The sequence below is a fragment of the Triticum urartu genome, chromosome 1A, assembly GCF_056163025.1.
Source record: "Triticum urartu cultivar PI428250 chromosome 1A, HENAU_Tu73, whole genome shotgun sequence".
Taxonomy (NCBI): Eukaryota; Viridiplantae; Streptophyta; class Magnoliopsida; order Poales; family Poaceae; genus Triticum; species Triticum urartu.
The window spans coordinates 346,741,934-346,763,758 of record NC_141873.1 but is presented as its reverse complement, the minus strand read 5'-3'; the positions used below and the strand labels follow the sequence as shown (position 1 = coordinate 346,763,758).

Below are 21,825 nucleotides of genomic sequence, written 5' to 3'. Positions count from 1 at the left end.
AAATCACGACGCAGCAAAAATAAGCGCCGGAATAAAGAAGACAGCCCGAAGAGCACGGCGGTAAACGCCTGATTCAGAAGCTCTCGGCCAGGTCAGCAAAAGCTGCCCTCCAAAGGCAACAGAGACGAACTGTCCAGCCTAAACAAAATTCTGGACCAAATATGTCAGATCCATAGCACCCCCGATAAACCTGCAAATCATACCCATAGAGAATGTTGGGTCTTCAAGCAGTCCGGCAAGCTCAACGCCGAACACAAGGGGCAGGATACACCAAGCGAAGCCGAGGACAAGCCTCACAAGCAAAGCACTGGGGAACAGAAGAAATTCCCACCAGAATTCAAAACAGCCAACGTGTTACACGTGATAAAGGGGAGAAACAAAGCGGCACCCCTAGAGAAACATGCCCCAGGGCCTATCACCGCGGAGTTCAGCCACTGGTCGTCCCAACTGATCACCTTCGACCATCGGGATTACTCGGCAAGTATCCGGCATGAAGGATGGGCTGCCTTGGTATTAGATCCAATAATTGACGGATACCACTTCACACGAGTCCTGATGGACGGAGGCAGCAGTTTAAACCTGATATATCAGGACACAGTCCGCAAAATGGGGATAGACCCAACAAAAATTAGCCGCAGCAATACTACCTTTAAAGGAGTAACGCCAGGCCCAGAGGCCCATTGCACGGGCTCCCTGCTACTAGAGGTTATATTCGGCTTCCCCGATAACTTCCGCAGTGAAAATTTAACCTTCCACATCGCTCCGTTCCAAAGTGGCTATCAAGCACTACTCGGACGCGAAGCTTTCGCTCACTTTAATGCAATACCGCATTACGCTTCCCTCATGCTTAAAATGCCCGGTCCAGGTGGCATCATTATAGTAAATGGAAATATTGAGCGCTCCTTGCGCGCGGAAGACCGTGCGGCTGCCTTGGCAGTCGCACACTAAACGGCCTCACCAACTAAAGCATCTGACAGGTCATTAAGACCACGGACACGGTTGGACGAGTCCGGTACAGCTATATGTAATTGATATAGGTTTGATGGTTATACCCCTATTACAATACAAGGGGCTCAACGCGCGTGCACAAGTGGCAATCAGGCTCAACTTACTCATTTTGAACTATATATTGTTTATTTAGTATAACTTACCTTTTGCACAGCAACTTTTCAATTAAGTTCCTCTCTTTTTCAGATGACCATCATGCTACACCCGTCCAGAATACGGCACAATGGAGACACAGGCGCAGACGTGCAGCAGGGAGCCGTTCCAAGGATTCTTTTTAGATCAAGACCCTGCGTAAACCCTTTTTACTGTCTCTTGTTGATACACATCCCTCGGATTCCCAGTACAATTGAGAAGGATGCTGATGTATTGGCATGTGGCCACATCAGAATATTGCACGTACCTGGACACCAGGGGCTTATTACAAAGGGCACTGCTTAAGCCCGGTTTCCACCATAAAGACCGAATACCTTAGGGAGTGTTCGGCGTCGCGAGTTTGGCCTTATATGCATCAGCTCCGAATCATGTCTTTGGTCAAATGTTGGGTTTGCCCGGCTCCTGTGTTTTGCTGCCTTACATTCCGCTCTATCGGCTAAGGCGGCACCAGGAGAACTACTGCGATTGTCCCCTGGTTCATCTGGACGAGCACCTCAGTAGAGAAAGCCAAAAACTGACTGTCATGATATAGCGTGAGACTGGTCAACCACTCGATGACCTAGCGGAATCTTCGGGGTTCCTCTGCTTTAACGAAGGGCCGTTTCCCAGCCAGGCATGTATGCACCCCGAATTCGGATGAGTGCGGAGCCACCAGGGGCTATATAGTAGCCCCACTGTCAAACTCCTCTGGCTAAGTGAAAGTGTTAAAGCATTATAGTCTGGTTGCCTAGTTCGCTCCGCTATCACCTCCTTAATGGACTAAGACGTTGGATCAAGTGTGAACATGCGTCTTCTGCGAACACCCCCGCATTATATGCGTGGGGGCTGAAGCCGACGACTGCAATCTTTCAGGTTATAAACATATATACATAAATGGCCGCACAGGAGGCATCATAGCACTTTTGGGCAAAAGTATAAATACAGCCTTGATAAATTCAATAAAACATTGTTTTTACAATGGGAATACATGTCACTCAAACATAATATTCTTCGAGCACTGAGCCTCTATCGAACGAGCGCCTTCAATAACTTCTCCAAAGTAGTGCTCGGCAACCACTCGGCCTATGGCCGAACCCTGTGCCGCAACAGTGGTGGCATCAATCTCCGCCCAGTATGTTTTGACATGGGCAAGGGCCATACGCGAGCCTTCTATGCACGCCGACCTCTTTACAGCATCGATGCGTGGCACAGCGCCAAGGAATTGTTGCACTAAGCTAAAGTGGCTATTCGGTCTTGGCCCTCCTGGCCACAAATGATCCACAACGAACCTCATGGCCAGTCCGGACAATCTATGGAGCTCGGCCCAACCGGTCAATCGCTCATTCAGCAACAGCGGACGGACTGGAGCGTGAAACTGTGACCAGAACAGCTTCTCCACTTCAGGACCCTTCTGATCCTTGAAGTACTCAATCGCATCCGCAGCACTCGCAGCCAAATCCATGTACTCATCCACAGAACTCCATAGCCGGTCCAGAGGAGCATATTTCGGATCTCCGAACTTAGTCCGCAACAAGAAGGGTTTCCCAGAAACGATATCCGCAGCTTGATTCAGCTCCTCCTTCGTCGCTCTAATTTTGGAGCGGGCCTCCTTGGCAGCCACCCAGGCCTTCTCCAGGTCCGTCGCTTTCACCCGGTTTTCTTCTTCAAGAAGCCGGTAACGGTCAGCAGCATCTTTTAACTCCATGGCCATCTTGGCAATTTTTTCTTTACTCCCACAATGTGCGACATGTTCAGCCCTTAACTCTTCGGCCGCCTTTAAAGCGGCCGCATTACTACTCCTTGCTTGCTCCTTGGCTCGGGCAAGCTCCGCCCGAAGGGTCTCCATGGTGGAAGCTCCATCCAAAGTCACAACAGATTAAAGATACTGGCATCATGATGTTATTACTTTGTGACATTCACCAGAAAAATCACCTACCCTGTGTGTCGGTGTCAAAACCGGCAGATCTCGGGTAGGGGGTCCCGAACTGTGCGTCTAAGGCGGATGGTAACAGGAGGCAGGGGACAAGATGTTTTACCCAGGTTCGGGCCCTCTTGATGGAGGTAAAACCCTACGTCCTGCTTGATTATACTTGATAATATGAGTATTACAAGAGTTGATCTACCACGAGATCGGAGAGGCTAAACCCTAGAAGCTAGCCTATGGTATGATTGTATATTTTCCTACGGACTAAAACCCTCCGGTTTATATAGACACCGGAGGGGGCTAGGGTTACACAAGGTCGGTTACAAAGGTGGAGATATACATATCCGTATTTCCTGGCTTGCCTTCCATGCCAAGTAGAGTCCCATCCGAACACGGGACGAAGTCTTCAATCTTGTGTCTTCATAGTCCAACAGTCCGGCCAAAGGATATAGTACGGCAGTCCGGAGACCCCGTAATCCAGGACTCCCTCAGTAGTCCCTGAACCAGGCTTCAATGACGATGAGTCCGGCGCGTAGTGTTGTCTTTGGCATTGCAAGGCAGGTTCCTCCTCCAAATACACCACAGGAGAGTTTGAATACAAGGATAGTGTCCGACCCTGCAAAATAAATTCCACATACCACCGTAGAGAGAATAATATTACCACAAATCTAATCTGCTGACATGTTTTGGCAGCATGACATCATGCCACGGCCCGGTAATTATTTGAACTGTTTTTTCTTTAACCAGCCCCGCACATAACGCGAGGCGGTTTCTTGACACGTCTTGTCAAAGCAGAGATCGTGCTCCCCTTATTACGGGATTCTCATCAATACGGATGTGGGTAACCCAACCGTGCCTAGGACTCCCAGATTTTAGGCAAGTCCCAAACGGCCACGAGGAGGACGCTTGATATTCACCCTCTTTATAAAGGGACAAGGCTTTTACTTTTTTCCCTCCCGTGCTCAATCGAATCCTTCCCCCGCCTCGAGTTCTAACACCCAAAGCCTAGGTCAGGTGCTTCAGACCTTCAATCATGTCCGGATCCAGCCTTCAAGGCCGATGGATGCCTTCCTCCGTCACGGAGGAGGATATCAAGAAGTTGAGGGAGGCCAGATACCTGACCGCCGAAATTTCGCATAGGCTGCCCGCCCGAGGGCAGGTCATCCCTACTCCCGAACCCAACACGAGCGTTGTGTTTGTCTCCCACTTCCTCCGAGGACTAGGCCTCGCTCTGGATCCCTTTGTTAGGGGTCTTATGTTCTATTATGGGCTGGATTTTCACGATCTGGCCCCGGACTCCCTTCTTCACATCTCGTCGTTTATTGTCGTTTGTGAGGCCTTCCTCCGCATTACCCCTCACTTCGGCTTGTGGCTCAAGACCTTTGATGTGAAGCTGAAGATGGTCGAGGGACAGTACGCAGCGTGCAGAGGTGCTTTAATAAGCAAAATTGCTGATGCTCCATGGCCAAAGGGTCCCTTTCCAGAGGTGTCCGGATTGTGGCAACGGGAGTGGTTTTACGTCACAGCTCCCCACAGTGCCAAGTGGGTAGTTGCCCCCACCTTTCGCTCGGGCCCTCCAACACAACTGATGTCATGGATTAACAGGGGACTGAGCTGGGGTCCAGCCAAGGACGTGCCAATACTGCGGAGCCATATCCGAGATCTCTTCGAGGGAGATTTCAGTCTAGTTATGGTAATGCAAGTCATGTTGGTTCGTCGAATCCAGCCTTGCAAACGTCGGCACCTCCGCATGTTGGAATGCAACCCAGAATGACCGCGCACTATTCAGAATTTCCTCGGCATGACGCACGAGGAGATGTACAAATCATTCTTCAGACCCCAAATAGAGTGTCCGGACACTACCGAGGACGTGGGCCTAAGTAGCAACCGCACCGCTGCCCAAGTAAGTAATCCCATGGCCGAACACACCGTCCCTTTATTTATCATGACATCATTCTGAAGAATCGCTCTTTGACCAGGACTGGACAACAAAGGTGAAGATGATCCGGTGTTCGGCCCCCCTTCCTGAAGGCTTGGACAATCCGGTGCTGGAAAAGATGTTCGAGCCAGCACCTTGTCCAGTGCCCTCAAAGGAAGATGAAGGGGGGAATAAAGAGGGTGAAAGCGGGCCTCCGTCGCTACCTATTCCAACCGAGGGAATGAGCGCCTCCGCGAAGGAGGATAACCGAGGGGAAGAATCTGACATTCTCTCTCCCCGGGGAAGGAAGAGGACTACCTCCGAAGATCCGGAAATCAAGGTTTCCAAATGGGAGAAGAAATCTCCGCCATAGGGCCCTGCCTCGGAGGGTATTCTTGCCGCACAATGTCCGCGCAGGGATCAACCCTCTAACGAGTTGTAAGTAATCAAAAAGTACCTAATAGTGAAGATATTCTACCTTACTTCTGAGGAAAATAACTGAAGCATTTATCTTGCAGTTCGGATCTTAGCCCTTCTCAGCAGAGCTCGTCTTCAGGGGATCTTCTTCTGGAGATGATGGAGCGCAAAACGCCTCCCCCGGACTCCCCAGCTCAAGAAGCGGGCGACCTTGAAGTGTCGTCGCGGAGGGTCTCTCCGGATCTGGCGAGGCCAGAAGATAATCCTATGGCCACCCGAAGTCCCCAGTATCCGGCTCTTGAAGAGAGCAACCGAAAGAGTCCGGTGCCGTCCGGTATGCGGTCGGACGTACTGAGGGATCTGCTAGAGCGAGCAACTATCTCAGAAGAGCACCATACGTTGATGGGTACGGTGATTGAAAGGATTTTGTCTACCGAAAGTGGGTTGCATGAAGCCTTTATGAGTCTACTGACGGGTTTTGAGGTACGTGAAATGATGTACATTTTTGACAGTACCGCACATTTTAAGGTGTGCCCTGTGTAGATAGTAGCCCCTGAGACTCTGGTTGTCGTCGAGAACGGCGGCAAACGGAGGATCGTAGTCCCAGGTAATAACCAGACCGCCTTTATGTGTAGGTGGTTGAAGCTCCGGTGGCTAGCCGGACTGATGGGTTTGCCGGACTAAAGCGGCAACTGGATGCGGCAGATGCCGACATTGTGCTTGTCAACAAGCGGCTTGACGAGGCACAGGGTGAGTGATTTTTCTGGTGATCGTCACATAATAAGAGCAGCATGACGCCAGTATCATTAATATGTTGTGACTGCATATGGAGCTGCCACCATGGAGACCCTTCGGGCGGAGCTTGCCCGAGCCAAGGAGCAAGCAAGGAGTAGTAATGTGGCCGCTTTAAAGGCGGCCGAAGAGTTAAGAGCCAAAAAGGCCGCGCATTGCGAGAGCAAAGAGAAAATGGCCAAGATGGCTGTAAAGTTAAAAGACACTGCCGACCGTTGCCAGCTTCTTGAAGAAGAAAATCGGGCGAGGGCGACGAACCTGGAAAAGGCCACGATCGCGACCAAAGACACCCGCTCTGCGATGAGAGTGAAGAAGGAGGTGCGTCAAGCCGGGGATATCGCGGTTGGAAACCCTTCATGTTGTGGAGGAAGTTTGGAGATCCTCAGTATGCCCCTCTGGACCGGCTGTGGAGTTCGGCGGACGCATATCTGGACTTGGCGGCGAGTGCTGTCGATGCGGCCGAATACTTCTGAGATCAAACAGATCGTGAAGTGGACAAGCTATTCTGGTCACAATTTAATGTTCCAGAGCGTCCGCTTCCATTGATTGATCGGCTTGCCGAATGGGCCGAGCTGAATAGATTGTCCGGACTTGCCATGAGGTCTGTTGTGGATCATCTGTGGCCGGAAAGGCCAAAGCCGAATAGCTATTTTAGTTTGGTGCAGCAGTTCCTTGGTGCGGTGCCGCGCATTAATGCGATGAAGAGGTCGGCGTGCATAGAAGGCTCGCGGATGGCCCTTGCCCGTGTCAAAACATACTGGGCGGAGATGGATGCCACCATTGTCGCGGCGCAGGGTTCGGCCATAGGCCGAGTGGCTGCCGAGCACTATTTTGAAGAAGTTCTGGAAGGCGCTCGTTCGATAGAGGCCCAGTGCTCGAAGAATATTATGTTTGAATGACATGTATTCCCATTGTAAAAACAATGTTTTATTAAGTTTATCAAGGCTGTATTTATACTTTTGCCCAAAAGTATTATGATGCCTCATGTGCGGCCGTTTATGTATATATGTATATAACCTGAAAGATTGCAGTCGTCGGCTTCAGCCCCCACGCATATAATGCGGGGGTGTTCGCAGAAGACGCATGTTCACACTAGATCCAACGTCTTGGTCCATTAAGGAGGTGATAGCGCAGCGAACTAGGCAACCGGACTATAATGCTTTAACACTTTCACTTAGCCAGAGGAGTTTGACAGTGGGGCTACTATATAGCCCCTGGTGGCTCCACACTCATCCGAATTCGGGGTGCGTACATGCCTGGCCGAGAAATGGCCCTTCGTTAAGGCGGAGGAATCCCGAAGATTCCGGTAGGTCATCGAGTGGTTGACCAGTCTCATGCTATATCATGACAGTCAGTTTTCGGCTTTCTCTACTGAGGTGCTTGTCCGGATGAACCAGGGCACAATCGCAGTAGTTCTCCTGGTGCCGCCTTAGCCGATAGAGCGGAACGTAAGGCAGCAAAACACAGGAGCCGGGCAAACCCAACATTTGACCAAAGACATGATTCAGAGATGATGCATATAAGGCCAAACTTGCGACGCCGAACACTTCCTAAGGTATTCGGTCTTTATGGTGTAAACCGGGCCTAAATAGTGCCCTTTGTAATAAGCCACTGGTGTCCAGGTACGTGCAATATTCTGACGTGGCCACGTGCCAATACGTCAGCATCCTTCTCAATTGTGTTGGGAATCCGAGGGATGTGTATCAACAAGAGACAGTAAAAAAGGTTTACGCAGGGTCTTAATCTAAAAAGAATCCTTAGAACGGGTCCCTGCTGCACGTCTGCGCCTGTGTCTCCGTTGTGTCGTATTCTGGATGGGTGTAGCACGATGGTTATCAGAAAAAGAGAGGAACTTAATTGAAAAGTTGTCGTGCAAAAGGTAAGTTATACTAAATAAACAATATGAGTAAAGTTGAGCCTGATTGTCACTTGTGCGCGCGTGTTGAGCCCCTTGTATTGTAATAGGGGTATAGCCATCAAACCTGTATCAATTACATATAGCAGTACCGGACTCGTCCAACCGTGTCCGTGGTCTTAACGACCTGTCAGATGCTTTAGTTGGTGAGGCCGTTTAGTGTGCGGCTGCCACGACAGCCGCACGGTCTTCCGCGCGCAAGGAGCGCTCAACATTTCCATTTACTGTGATGATGCCACGTGGACCGGGCATCTTTTTTTTTGACTGGAACACCGTGCATTCCAATTACCAAGGACCAACCAGATCGGTGGTCACCACACGAGTTACAATATCAGGGAGATTTGAAAGCCAAACAAATTGGTTCCCATAGGCACCACTACAGCCTAAAGCAGCCAGTTCATGGGCTGGGGCATTACAAGCGCGTGGACAGTGGTAGACATTCCACTTAATAAAACCGAACTGGAGCAGGTATTTGAGCTCGCGAAAGATGGCACCCAGTGGGGATCGATCAAGAGTTCCAGAATTGGTGGCCTGCACAAGAGCCAAGCAATCAGTCTCAAAAACAACACGACCCATGCCATGGTCTTCAGCAAACCGGACCGCATGCACCAGGGCAGAAGCTTCAGCATGAAGAGCATCGGACATGTTTTCCAACATGCCGGCGGCCGCGAAGAGGACGTCTCCAGCATGGTCCCGAGCAATGCACCCCCAGCCACCAGGTTGTGACAGACCCCTAAAAGCTGCATCAATGTTGATTTTAACCACATCCAGAGCTAGCTTGACCCATTTCTGAATCCTCTGCACTCTTGGTTGTACATGTTTTGCATTGTATTCCCGCCATTCAGTGACATGTCTGGTAACTAAAGACTGAAACTCCTCCGTTGATGCTCTGTTTTGGTTATGATTCGCTTTGTTCCTCTCTGTCCACCACAACCACATGAGGCAAATTGCTCTTAGTTTTACATCCTCGGGTATACAAAAGAGCTCCTCCAGCAGCCGGCGAGATGTTTGGCATTCAAGCAAGCTTTGACGAACACCCTCCAGACCACAAGCACTCCACATTTTCTTTACCTCTTTGTAGTGCAGAAACAAGTGCCCTCCGTCCTCCGGCAGGCGATGGCACACCACGCAACTTGTGTCCAGTTCAACTCCAATGTGCTCCACGTTTCACAGCAAAGGGTGACTATTGTGTGCCAATTTCCACATGAAGTGATGTACCTTCCCGGGGCAATTCACTTGCCAGAGGTGCCGCCACATTTTCTTTTCCTCCTCCCGCCCTGACGATCATTCACCAGTTTGCCGCTGGCATTGGCGCCGAAGAAGGTCGACATGAATCCTATATGCTGAGCGGACAGAGAATAACCCCTTCCTGTCAAACTGCCATGCCACGAAGTCCTCATGATGTTCAAGGATGGGAATCGACAAGATCACATTTGCATCCTCCTGACAGAAAGTTTGCCTAACCATCTGAGTATCCCAAGAGTTAGTGTATGGATCAATAAACTCCGCAACCCTAGTCAGCAGGGTGCTTCCCCTCCTCGTTCTTGGGTACCTGACCGCACCAGAAGGAAGCCATGGATCCTGCCAGATCCTAATATTGTCGCCATTGCCAACTCGCCACACCATCCCCTCCTTAATGACCTCTACTCCCTGAAGGATGCTCCGCCAAACATAGCTTATGCCAGGAGCAATTGTAGCAGAAAGAATGTCACCGTCCGGATAATACTTGGCTTGTAGGACACGAGCACAAAGAGAATCAGGGGCCTGGATCAGACGCCACACCTGTCGGGCAAGCATTGCGATGTTAAACGAGTGGAGATCCCTATACCCCAGTCCTCCTTTTTCCTTAGGAAGCTTCATCTTATCCCATCCTACCCAATGGTGTCTTGTATCATCATCCATTTCTGACCACCAAAAGCGACAGATCAACTGGCTAATACTCTCACACAGAGACTTAGTAAGATCAAAACAAGCCATGGCATACGCGGGTATAGCCTGAGCCACCGTTTTAATCAAGATTTCCTTGCCCTTCCTTGACAGCAACTTTACTTTATATCCTTGTAGCAGCTCCCAAATTCTGTCACGAATGTATTCAAAACAGCTTAGCCTAGACCTGCCAACATAGAGCGGCAAGCCGAGGTACTTCCCTTGATGCCCTTCACTATGCAACCCAAGTAACTGCAGCAGAAGATCCTTTTGTTGGTGTGGCGTGTTCTTACTAAAGAGAATCGCAGACTTGTCCTGGTTTATTGTTTGTCCAGATCCCCGTTCATAAACCTCCAGGATATTGTTGACCGTCAACACACTATCTTCCGTAGCCTCCATTAGGAGAAGAGAGTCATCAGCGAAGAGGAGGTGGGTCACCGGTGGTGCAGTAGGAGCCACCCGAATGCCCCTGATCTGGCCCGTTGACTCGGCATCGTTGAGTAGAGCAGATAGGCCCTCAGCACAAATCAAGAAAAGATACGGCGATATTGGATCGCCCTGACGAAGTCCGCACCCAGGGATCACATTATCCGTACATGAGCCATTTATCTTGAATCTGAACCTCACTGTACGCATACACTTACTGATCTGCTCAACAAAACACCGAGAGAAGCCCAGCTGGATCATAACCTTCTCGAGAAACGCCCATTCCACACGGTCATACGCTTTACTCATGTCAAGCTTGAGCGCGGCATAACTGGTGTTCCCCGATCTCCGTCTCTTCAGGAAATGCGTCATTTCATATGCCAGAATAGTATTGTCAGAAATCAACCTGCCCGGGACAAACGCACTCTGGTTTGGCGAGATAATCTCCCCAAGGATGTCCTTAAGCCGGTTGGCAATGACTTTGGACACAAGCTTATACACCACATTACAAAGGCTAATAGGGCGGAGATCTTTCAGACTTTCTGGGTTCCGAACCTTTAGGATAAGCACCACTAGGGTGTCGTTCCATCCTTCAGGTATACTGCCACCTTGTAACACGTGTAAAACTTCACGTACCACATCATCACCAATCAGCCGCCAATAGTGTTTATAAAAAATCGCAGGCAGACCGTCAACTCCTGGTGCTTTAAGATCACCAATACTATCTAGAGCCACCTTCACTTCCTCCGGAGTGAACTCTGCCATCAGGAACTCATTCATTTGTGATGTTACTTTAGGGGTGATGTGGTTTAGAATTTCATCCGCGTCCGCACCTGCCATGGGGGTAAACAAGCTAGAGAAGTAATCAGTTATGAGAGCCTTTAAGCCCTCCTCTCCTGTCACCTCCACCCCATCTTCCCTCTTCAACTTTAGAATGGTGTTTTTCTTCTTCCCAGATGCAAAGGCCTAAAAATACTTTGTGTTATGGTCACCATAAGTCAGCCAGTCCACATGTGCCCGCTGCCGAAAAATCAGATCTTGCTGCTCTTCCAACTTATCAAGTTTATACTTCACCGTGAGTTCCCTCCGAATCTGGTCCTGAGATAGAGGTTCACATCGAACCCTCTCGAGTTCATCCTTTAATTTCCTCGCACGTTTCTGGAGGTCCCCCAACACATCTCGAGACCAAGTATGAAGCACTTGATTGACAGCCGCTAGTCTGCTAGCCACAGACGGGCCATTGGTCCGCTCCCAGGCTGTCTGGACCATCTCATCACAGCCCTCCTCCAACAGCCAGCGCGCTTCAAACCTCTTTGCCTGCTCACCCCCCGTCCTCTGAGGCTGCCCTCGACTTCCATTCAACCATAAGATCACAGGCCTATGATCAGATTGTTCCGGGTCACCATTTACAACCTTATAGTGCGGGAAGCGAGCACACCATGACGGTGAGGCAACCACCCTATCAAGGCGTCACGGATATAGCCCTCACTGCGGTAATTATTATTTCTCCAGGTGAACACATCACCTTCGAAGCCCAGGTCATTCAGATTACAACACTCTAGGGCATCACGGAAATTTTGCATGAACATGTGGCCTCTAGGGACACCCCCTTGCTTCTCATGCTGAAATAGTATCTCATTGAAGTCACCCATACACACCCATGGCAGATTTATTTGGTGGTTCAGAGTGTGCAAAAGCCTCCAAGTATCCACCTTCCTTTCAGTTTGAGCTGCACCGTAAATGCCTGTTAGTCTCCATTTGAAACCATCATCCTCCTGCACAATCACATCAATATGCATTCGTCCACCCCATCTCAGAGTCACATTTATACCCCTCTGCCAGAAAAGTGCTAAGCCGCCACTCTTGCCATTATTATTTTGCACCAACATATGTTGCAAGCCCAACATACTACGAAAATTCTCCATCCTTGCCTTGTCAAGTTTTGTCTCCGACAAGAAAAGGATGTCGGGGTCCTCCTTCTTCTAAAGCTTCAGAAGACCATGAACTGCCGGCCTATGCCCCAGTCCCCGGCAGTTCCATGCGATAATTTTCATTGGGTTGCGCCAGGCTGTCCTTGCAGCCCGACGATCTCGTTGTTGTGCGTGTCCTCCGCCCCCACTCCTTCTGCCAACCGCAGTTTCTTCACGCCATCCTCCTCCTCTCCATCGACATCCATCTGATCCGCTCTCCGCTTGCCCCCCAACTCACTTCCCACCTTTGTCCTATCAGTATCAGGCCCTCCCACCTTCCTCCCCTTCACTTTCTTATACGTACCAGAACCCTTCCTGTTTTTATACACCTCTTTTATGTTATCTTCCTCCAGCTTTCCCCCTCCTTTCTCCTTGTCCTCAACCCTTACATCGATCTTCATGGCTTTATGTTTGGCCTCGGTATGTGTGCCCCCGCTAGCACCTCCTTGTATCTCCTCTCCTGCCCCATCCGATATGCCACCCTTCTCCTTTGCCACCGTATCAACAAAAGTCAGCTGTTTTGCAGTGCCCTCACGGGGAAGCGTAATGAGGGAAGCGTAACGCGGTATTGCGTTAAAGCGAGCGAAAGCTTCGTGCCCGAGTAGTGCTTGATAGCCACTTTGGAACGGAGCGATGTGGAATGTTAAATTTTCGCTACGGAAGTTATCGGGAAAGCCGAATATAACCTCTAGTAGCAGGGAGCCTGTGCAATGGGCCTCTAGGCCTGGCATTACTCCTTTAAAGGTAGTATTGTTGCGGCTAATTTTTGTTGGGTCTATCCCCATTTTGCGAACTGTGTCCTGATATATCAGGTTTAGACTGCTGCAACCGTCCATCAGGACTCGTGTGAAGTGGTATCCGGCAATTATTGGGTCTAATACCAAGGCAGCCCATCCTGCACGCCGGATACTTGCCGAGTAATCTCGATGGTCGAAGGTGATCGGTTGGAATGACCAGTGGCAGGACTTCGCGGTGATAGGCCCTGGGGCATGTGTCTCTAGGAGGGGCGCTTTGTTTCTCCCCTTTGTCACGTGTAATACGTTTACTGTTTTGACTTCTGGTGGGAACTTCTTCTGTTCCCCAGTGCTTTGCTTGCGAGGCTCGTCCTCGTCTTCACTTGGTGTATCCTGCCCCTTATGTTCGACGTTGAGCTTGCCGGATTGCTTGAAGACCCAACACTCTCTATGGGTATGATTTGCAGGTTTATCGGGGGTGCTATGGATCTGACATATTTGGTCCAGAATCTTGTTTAGGCTGGACAGTTTGTCTCTGTTTCCTTTAGGGGGCAGCTTTTGCTGACCTGGCCGAGAGCTTTTGAATCCGACGTTTACCGCTGTGCTCTTCGGGCTTTCTTCTTTATTCTGGCGCTTGTTTTTACTACGTCGTGATTTCCCGTTTCCGTCCCTGACTTCAGATGTACTTGGGTCGCTGGTGCTGCATCAGGCTAAGCAGTTGTCCTCGCCTGCGCAAAAGCGGGTCATGAGGCTTGTTAATGCTGCCATTGTTCTTGGTTTTTCTTGGCCGAGGTGTCTGGCAAGCCATTCGTCTCGAACGCTGTGCTTGAAAGCTGCTAAGGCTTCGGCGTCCGGACAGTCAACTATTTGGTTCTTTTTAGTGAGGAACCTGTTCCAAAGCTTTTGGGCTGACTCTCCGAGCTGTTGAGTTATATGACTTAAATCGTCTGCATCCGGTGGTCGGACATAGGTCCCTTGAAAATTTGCCCGAAAGGTGTCTTCGAGCTCTTCCCAACTTCCAATGGAGTTTTCGGGGAGGCTTTTAAGCCAGTGTCGGGCTGGTCCTTTGAGCTTGAGGGGTAAGTACTTGATGGCATGGAGATCGTCTCCTCGAGCCATATGGATATGGAGGATATGGTCCTCAATCCAAACCCCAGGGTCTGTTGTTCCGTCGTTCACCTCTATGTTTACAGGTTTGAATCCCTCTGGAAATTCATGGTCCAGCACCTTATCGGTGAAACATAGGGGGTGTGCGGCACCCCTGTATTTGGGTGTACCGTGGTGTTCGGATGTTTGTTGTGTTGTATTGCATACTGGGGCGCGCTTGTGTGGCCCGTATATGGATCTGGTTGCCTCGTCCTTTTGATGCGAGCCCTCGCGTGGATCGCGTACTGGCTTATGTGCGGCGTCGTTTGCCGCTCTATATTGGCCGCGAGGTCGTCTATCTGACCAGATGGCCATTTTGTTTTCTAATTGCGGGGGATCTAAGGCCTCCTCGTCGAATTCAGGTAGCAACTTTCACTTTGGGTAGCTCTTGGTGTGGCGATTATCGTCGTACTTCACTACAGGGTTGAGTACTTCACTCCATCTGATTCTAAGTGTGTCTTGCGCAGCCCTGAGCCTTTGCTTCTGCTTTTTCAAACTCCTCGCAATGGCAAAAAGCCTTTGATGGGCATTCTGTTGCTCCGGGCGCCTGTCCGGTGTGATATTGTCCGGACTGTTATCTTTGACGGAGTCGGGTTGTTCGGTTTGATTCTCCGTGTTGCCCTGGTCGGGCGATGGTTCACCCTGCTCTATCACTGGGTCCATGTGACCGTTGTTTCTGCCGAGGCGGGATTTGGAGCGGCGCTTATGCCGCCGCTTTGACTGCTTCTCGAGGGAACAACCCTTTGTTGCATCCTTTCATTCCTCGTCGTCGTTTTCTTTGGGTGTGTCCACCATGTATACATCGTATGATGAGGTGGGCGTCCAGTGCCCTGTGGGTAGTGGTTCCTGTTCGTCTCCTGCATCGTCGTCCATACCATCGATGTCTTCCGAGTCGAGGTCGAGCATGTCGGTCAAATCATCGACAATGACTACTAAGTGGGTGGTGGGTGGGCGGCGAATTTCTTCATCATCCGCACCCCAATCCTGCCGGACATAGTTCGGCCAGGACTCCCCTGACAAGGAGAGAGACCTTAATGAGTTCAGTATGTCGCCGAAGGGCGAGTGCTGAAAGATATCCGCGGAGGTAAACTCCATGATTGGCGCCCAGTCGGATTCGATAGGCACGGGCACAGGCGGTTCGGAGTCCGTGGCCGGGGAAGGATCCAGCAGTGTGGCATGATGGCTCTCGTGAAGGGTAAGGTTGATATTCGGCTCAATCGCCGCTGAGGATAAGGCCTCCGTGGCGGGGTCTATCCACCCGTCCATGGATGGCGCAACTGGTTCCGAATTGAGGGTCGGAGCGGTTGCCGGCGCGATCTCCTGGGCACTGTCTGATGGCAGAGCTAAATCATGTTCATCGTGACCGCGTGGCGCACTAAGCAAGGGCTCGAATCCGTCGAAGATCAAGTCTCCGCGGATATCGGCCGTGTAGTTTAAGCTTCCAAACCTGACCCGATGGCCAGGGGCGTAACTCTCAATCTGCTCCAGATGGCCAAGCGAGTTGGCCCGCAGTGCGAAGCCGCTGAATACAAAGATCTGTCCGGGAGAAAAGTCTTACCCTGGACTGCATCGCTATCGATGATCAAAGGAGCCATCAAGCCTAATGGCGACGACACATAGGAACTCTCAATGAAAGCACCAATGTTGGTGTCAAAACCGCCGGATCTCGGGTAGGGGTCCCGAACTGTGCATCTAAGGCGGATGGTAACAGGAGGTAGGGGACACGATGTTTTACCCAGGTTCAGGCCCTCTTGATGGAGGTAAAACCCTATGTCCTCCTTGATTATACTTGATAATATGAGTATTACAAGAGTTGATCTACCACGAGATCGGAGAGGCTAAACCCTAGAAGCTAGCCTATGGTATGATTGTATGTTGTCCTACGGACTAAAACCCTCCGGTTTATATAGACACCGGAGGGGGCTAGGGTTACACAAGGCCGGTTACAAAGGTGGAGGTATACATATCCGTATTGCCTGGCTTGCCTTCCACGCCAAGTAGAGTCCCATCCGGACACGGGACAAAGTCTTCAATCTTGTGTCTTCATAGTCCAACAGTCCGGCCAAAGGATATAGTCCGGCTGTCCGGAGACCCTCCTAATCCAGGACTCCCTCACTGTGCCTCGTCAAGCCGCTTGTTAACAAGCACGATGTCGGCATCGGCCGCATCCAGTTGCCGCTTTAGTTAGGCAACCCCATCAATCCGGCTAGCCACCGGAGCTTCAACCACCTGCACATAAAGGCGGTCTGGTTATTACCTGGGACTATGATCCTATGTTTGCCACTGTTCTCGACGACAACCAGAGTCTCAGGGGCTACTATCTACACAGGGCACACCTAAAAATGTGCGGTACTATCAAAAATGTACATCATTTCACGTACCTCAAAACCTGTCAGTAGACTCATAAAGGCTTCATGCAACCCGCTTTCGGCGGACGAAATCCTTTCAATCACTGTACTCATCAACATACGGTGCTCTTCTGAGATAGTCGCTCGCTCTAGAAGATCCCTCGGTACGTCCGAACGCATACCAGATGGTGCCGGACTCTTTTGATTGCTCTCTTCAAGAGCCGGATACTGGGGACTTCGAGTGGCCATAGGATTACCTTCTGGCCTTGCCGGATCAGGAGAAACCCTCCACGACGACACTTCAAGGTCGCCCGCTTCTTGAGCTGGGGAGTCCGGGGGAGGCGTTTCACTCTCCATCATCTCTGGAAGAAGATCCCCTGAAGACGAGCTCTGCTGAGAAGGGCTAAGATCCGAACTGCAAGATAAATGCTTCGGTTATTTTCCTCAGAAGTAAGGTAGAATATATTCCCTATTAAGTACTTTTTGATTACTTACAGCTCGTTAGAGGGCTGATCCCCGCGCGGACATTGTGCGGCAAGAACACCCTCCGAGGCAGGACCCTCTGGTGGAGATTTATTCTCCCATTTGGAAACCTTGGTTTCCGGATCTTCAGAGGTAGTCCTCTTCCTTCCCCGGGGAGAGAGAATGTCAGATTCTTCCCCTTGGTTATCCTCCCTCATGGAGGCGCTCATTCCCTCGGTTGGAATAGGTAGCGATGGAGGCCCGCTTTCGCCCTCTTTATTCCCCCCTTCATCTTCCTTTGAGGGCACCAGACAAGGTGTTGGCTCGAGCATCTTTTCCAGCACCGGATTGTCCAAGCCTTCAGGAAGGGGGGCCAAACACCGGATCATCTTCGCCTTTGTAATCCAGTCCTGGTCAAAGAGCGATTCTTAAGAATGATGTCATGATAAATAAAAGGACAGTGTGTTCGGCCATGGGATTACTTACTTGGGCAGCGGTGCGGTTGCTGCTCAGGCCCACGTCCTCGGTAGTGTCTGGACACTCTATTTCAGGTCTGAAGAACGATTTGTACATCTCCTTGTGCGTCATGCCAAGGAAATTTTGAATAGTGTGCGGTCCTTCCGGGTTGAATTCCCACATGCGGAGGGGCTGGCGCTTGCGAGGCTGGACTCGACGAACCAGCATAACTTGCATTACCATAACCAGACTGAAATCTCCCTCGAAGAGATCTCGGATACGGCTCTGCAGTATTGGCACGTCCTTGGCTGGACCCCAGCTCAGCCCCCTGTTGATCCATGACATTAGTTGTGGTGGAGGGCCCGAGCGAAAGGTGGGGGAAGCTACCCACTTGGCACTTCGGGGAGCTGTGACGTAAAACCACTCCCGTTGCCACAATCCGGACACCTTTGGAAAGGAACCCTTTGGCCATGGAGCATCAACAATTTTTCTTATTAGAGCACCTCCGCACGCTGCGTACTCCCCCTCGACCATCTTCGGCTTCACATCGAAGGTCTTGAGCCACATGCCGAAGTGAGGGGTAATGCGGAGGAAGGCCTCACACACGACAATAAATGACGAGATGTGAAGAAGGGAATCCGGGGCCAGATCGTGAAAATCCATCCCGTAATAGAACATAAGACCCCTAACAAAAGGATCCAGAGCGAGGCCTAGTCCTCGAACGAAGTGGGAGATGAACACAACGCTCTCGTTGGGTTCGGGAGTAGGGACGACCTGCCCTCGGGCGGGCAGCCTATGCGAAATTTTAGCGGTCAGATATCTGGCCTCCCTCAACTTCTTGATATCCTCCTCCGTGATGGAGGAAGGCATCCACCGGACTTGAATGCTGGATCCGGACATGACTGAAGGTCCGAAGCACCTGACCTGGGCTTTGGGTGTTAGAACTCGAGGCGGGGGAAGGATTCGATTGAGCACGGGAGGGAAAAAAGTAAAAGCCTTGTCCCTTTATAAAGAGGGTGAATATCAAGCGTCCTCCTCGTGGTCGTTTGGGACTTGCCTAAGATCTAGGAGTCCTAGGCACGGTTGGGTTACCCACGTCCGTATTAATGAGAATCCCGTAATAAGGGGAACACGATCTCTGCTTTGACAAGACGTGTCAAGAAACCGCTTCGCGTTATGTGCGGTGCTGGTTAAAGAAAAACGGTTCGAATAATTACTCTCTCATGCTGCCAAAACGTGTCAGCAGATTAGATTTCTGGAAATATTATTCTCTCTATGGTGGTATGTGGAACTTATTTTGTAAGGTCGGACACTATCCTTGTATTCAAACTATTTTGTGGTGTATTCGGAGGAGGAACCCGCCTTGCAATGCCGAAGACAACACTGCGCGCCGGACTCATCGTCATTGAAGCCTGGTTCAGGGGCTACTAAGGGAGTCCTGGATTAGGGGGTCTCCGGACAGCCGGATTATATCCTTTGGCCGGACTATTGGACTATGAAGATACGAGATTGAAGACTTTGTCCCGTGTCTGGATGGGACTCTCCTTGGCGTGGAAGACAAGCTAGGCAATACGGATATGTATATCTCCTCCTTTGTAACCGACCTTGTGTAACCCTAGCCCCCTCCGGTGTCTATATAAACCGGAGGGTTTTAGTCCATAGGAGAACAGACAATCATACCATAGGCTAGCTTCTAGGGTTTAGACTCTCCGATCTCATGGTAGATCAACTCTTGTACTACTCATATTATCAAGAATAATCAAGCAGGACGTAGGGTTTTACCTCCATCAAGAGGGCCCGAACCTAGGTAAAACATCGTGTCCCCTGCCTCATGTTACCATCCGCCTTAGACGCACAGTTCGGGACCCCCTACCCGAGATCCGCCGGTTTTGACACCGACAGTTAGCTTCACTTGGAGGTGATCATGAGACTCTTTGAGGCTAGCATGAGCACCCTTCAAGGCCTTGTGAGCCTTGTGAAGTATATCAAACTCCTACTTGAGTCTGGCATGGTCAACCCCAAGTGTGGCCTTCTCGGAATTGAGCACACGAGATACAACAAGAGCATGGTCAAGATCTTTCTTTAATTTAGCATGATCATCGTTGTGTGACTCCTCAAGAGCCAAACGATGACCACACTCTTCCTCAAGTGCATTAGAGAGATCTGATATCTCATCGGCATAGTCACGACTATGCCCTTCCATCTTAGAGATGGCTTCTTTGTGAGCCTCGATCATGTCATTGGCTTCACCAAGTTGTTCCAAGAGAGCAACAAAGTGCTTCTTGGATTTACCCTTGAGATTACCCATAAAAGACTCAAATTCATTTTATTCCTCCTTCGTCCCCTCACTTTCATCAATGCAATCCATCAAGTAAGGATTAGTAGTGATGGTAGTTCTGATGTTGGGGGTTACCTTATTGGCGGCTTTGTCCATGAGGCACTTGGCGGTGATGTTCTCATTGGGTGAATCGAAGAGGGACACCCATGGAGTTGTTGCAATGGCAACGGAGGCCATGGCAACCGTCTCACCGTTATCATCACCATCATCCTCATTGTACTCTTCTTGTGCCACCAGCCCATTGGGAGGAGTCTTCTTGGTGAAGTTGTTATTGTTGGGGAAGGACTTGGCCTTGTCTTTTTGGATAAGCTTGCCACCATTGTCTTCCCTCTTTTCGTACGGGCACTCCGCAACAAAGTGTCTCACATTGCCACAATTATAGCATGTCCTCACACGTTGCTTGCCCTTGGCGCCACTTGAGTTATTCTTGTTGAAGTTGGGCCTTGAGTTCTTCTGGCTCCAAAATTACCATGAAGCAAGAGCCATGTGCTCATGATAAGCATATTTGGTATCTTCGGGGTAACACTCCTCTTCTTCCTCTTCACCCTCTTCTTCCACACTAGCCTTGGCCTTCAAAGCAAGGTTGGGCTTATTTGCTCGTTGAGAACGCAACATCGTATTGTCGGCGGTCTTGTCCAATATCCTCATTGCAACAAACTCATCCAACACTTCACTTGAGGACAAGGCGTGAAAGTCCGGCCTTTTGCGGAGGACGGAGGAAATGGCCTTATGGTAAGGCATCATGGCCTTGAGAAACTTGCGCTTGATCCAATTGTCATTTGTATCCTTGCTTCCATGATCTCGGAGTGAGACCACAAGAGTGGTTAATCTTCGGTAAAGCTCTCGAGGTTCTTCATCTTCAATCATTGCAAACTCATCGGCTTCATCTTGCACCACTTCAAAGTTTGAGCGTTGAATGCTTGCGCTTCCCTTGTAAATTGAAACAACATGTTGCCATGCTTCCTTGGCCATGGTGAAGGTACGGAGGTGCACAATATCTTTTGGTAGAATTGCTTCTTGGAGAATGAAGAGAGCGGACTCGTTGAATTGATGATCCGCGGCTTCTCTAGGAGTAAAGTTTCTTGGGTCGTGCGGGTAGAAACCTTGCTCAATAATTCTCCAAAGATTAGTAGAACTATGATTTAAATGACGTTTAAAGCGATAGACCCAAGAGGAAAAATCCTCATTTTTCCCAAGCTTAGGAGGAGGACCAACATGATTCATATGCCTGGAGGGAACCGGTCCTCCATAAGTAATTGGAGGTTCAACATGGGCAAAGATGCTATTCCCACTTCTACCACTAGTCAAAGGAACTTGATCACTAGTAGCTTCCCCCTTGTTGGAGTTAGCATCCGTCACCTTGTTAGTGGGATCGACCACTTCCAAGGGTGCGGTGGAAAATTTAAGACCATCAAGAAAATTCTTAAGCATGCCTTTGACCTCAGTCGTCATGGAGGTTTTCAATGTGTCCAAGGCCACATTGAACTCCTCACGAGAGACCGAGGATCCCCCATCGGCCGCAGACAAAGTGGGACTCGCACCAGGGTGCTCCTCCACCTCGTCTGTGGTGTCAACCTCTTCGGACGGCAAAGTCCTTAATAAAGATATGAGGCCTTAATAAAGTCCTTAATAGTTCACTAGAGGGGGGTTGAGTAGGCAACTAACAATTTTTAGCTTTTCTTTACCAAATTAAACTTAGCATCAAAATAGGTTATCTAGATATGCAACTAGGTGAGCAACCTATATGATGCAACAACAACAAGCACACACGCAAGCAAGGTATACAACACAATATAAGCTTGCACAAGTAAAGGTAAGAGATAACCAAAAGTGGAGCCGGTGGAGACGAGGATGTGTTACCGAAGTTCCTTCCCTTTGAGAGGAAGTACGTCTCCACTGGAGCGGTGTGGAGG

General features: G+C 50.1%; 1 pseudogene; it reads right to left on the bottom strand.

The window, feature by feature from the left end:
• Window positions 1–9,338: 9,338 nt before the first annotated feature.
• On the bottom strand, window positions 9,339–12,512 carry LOC147991165 (uncharacterized; annotated as a pseudogene).
• Between the last annotated feature and the right edge of the window lie 9,313 nt (window positions 12,513–21,825).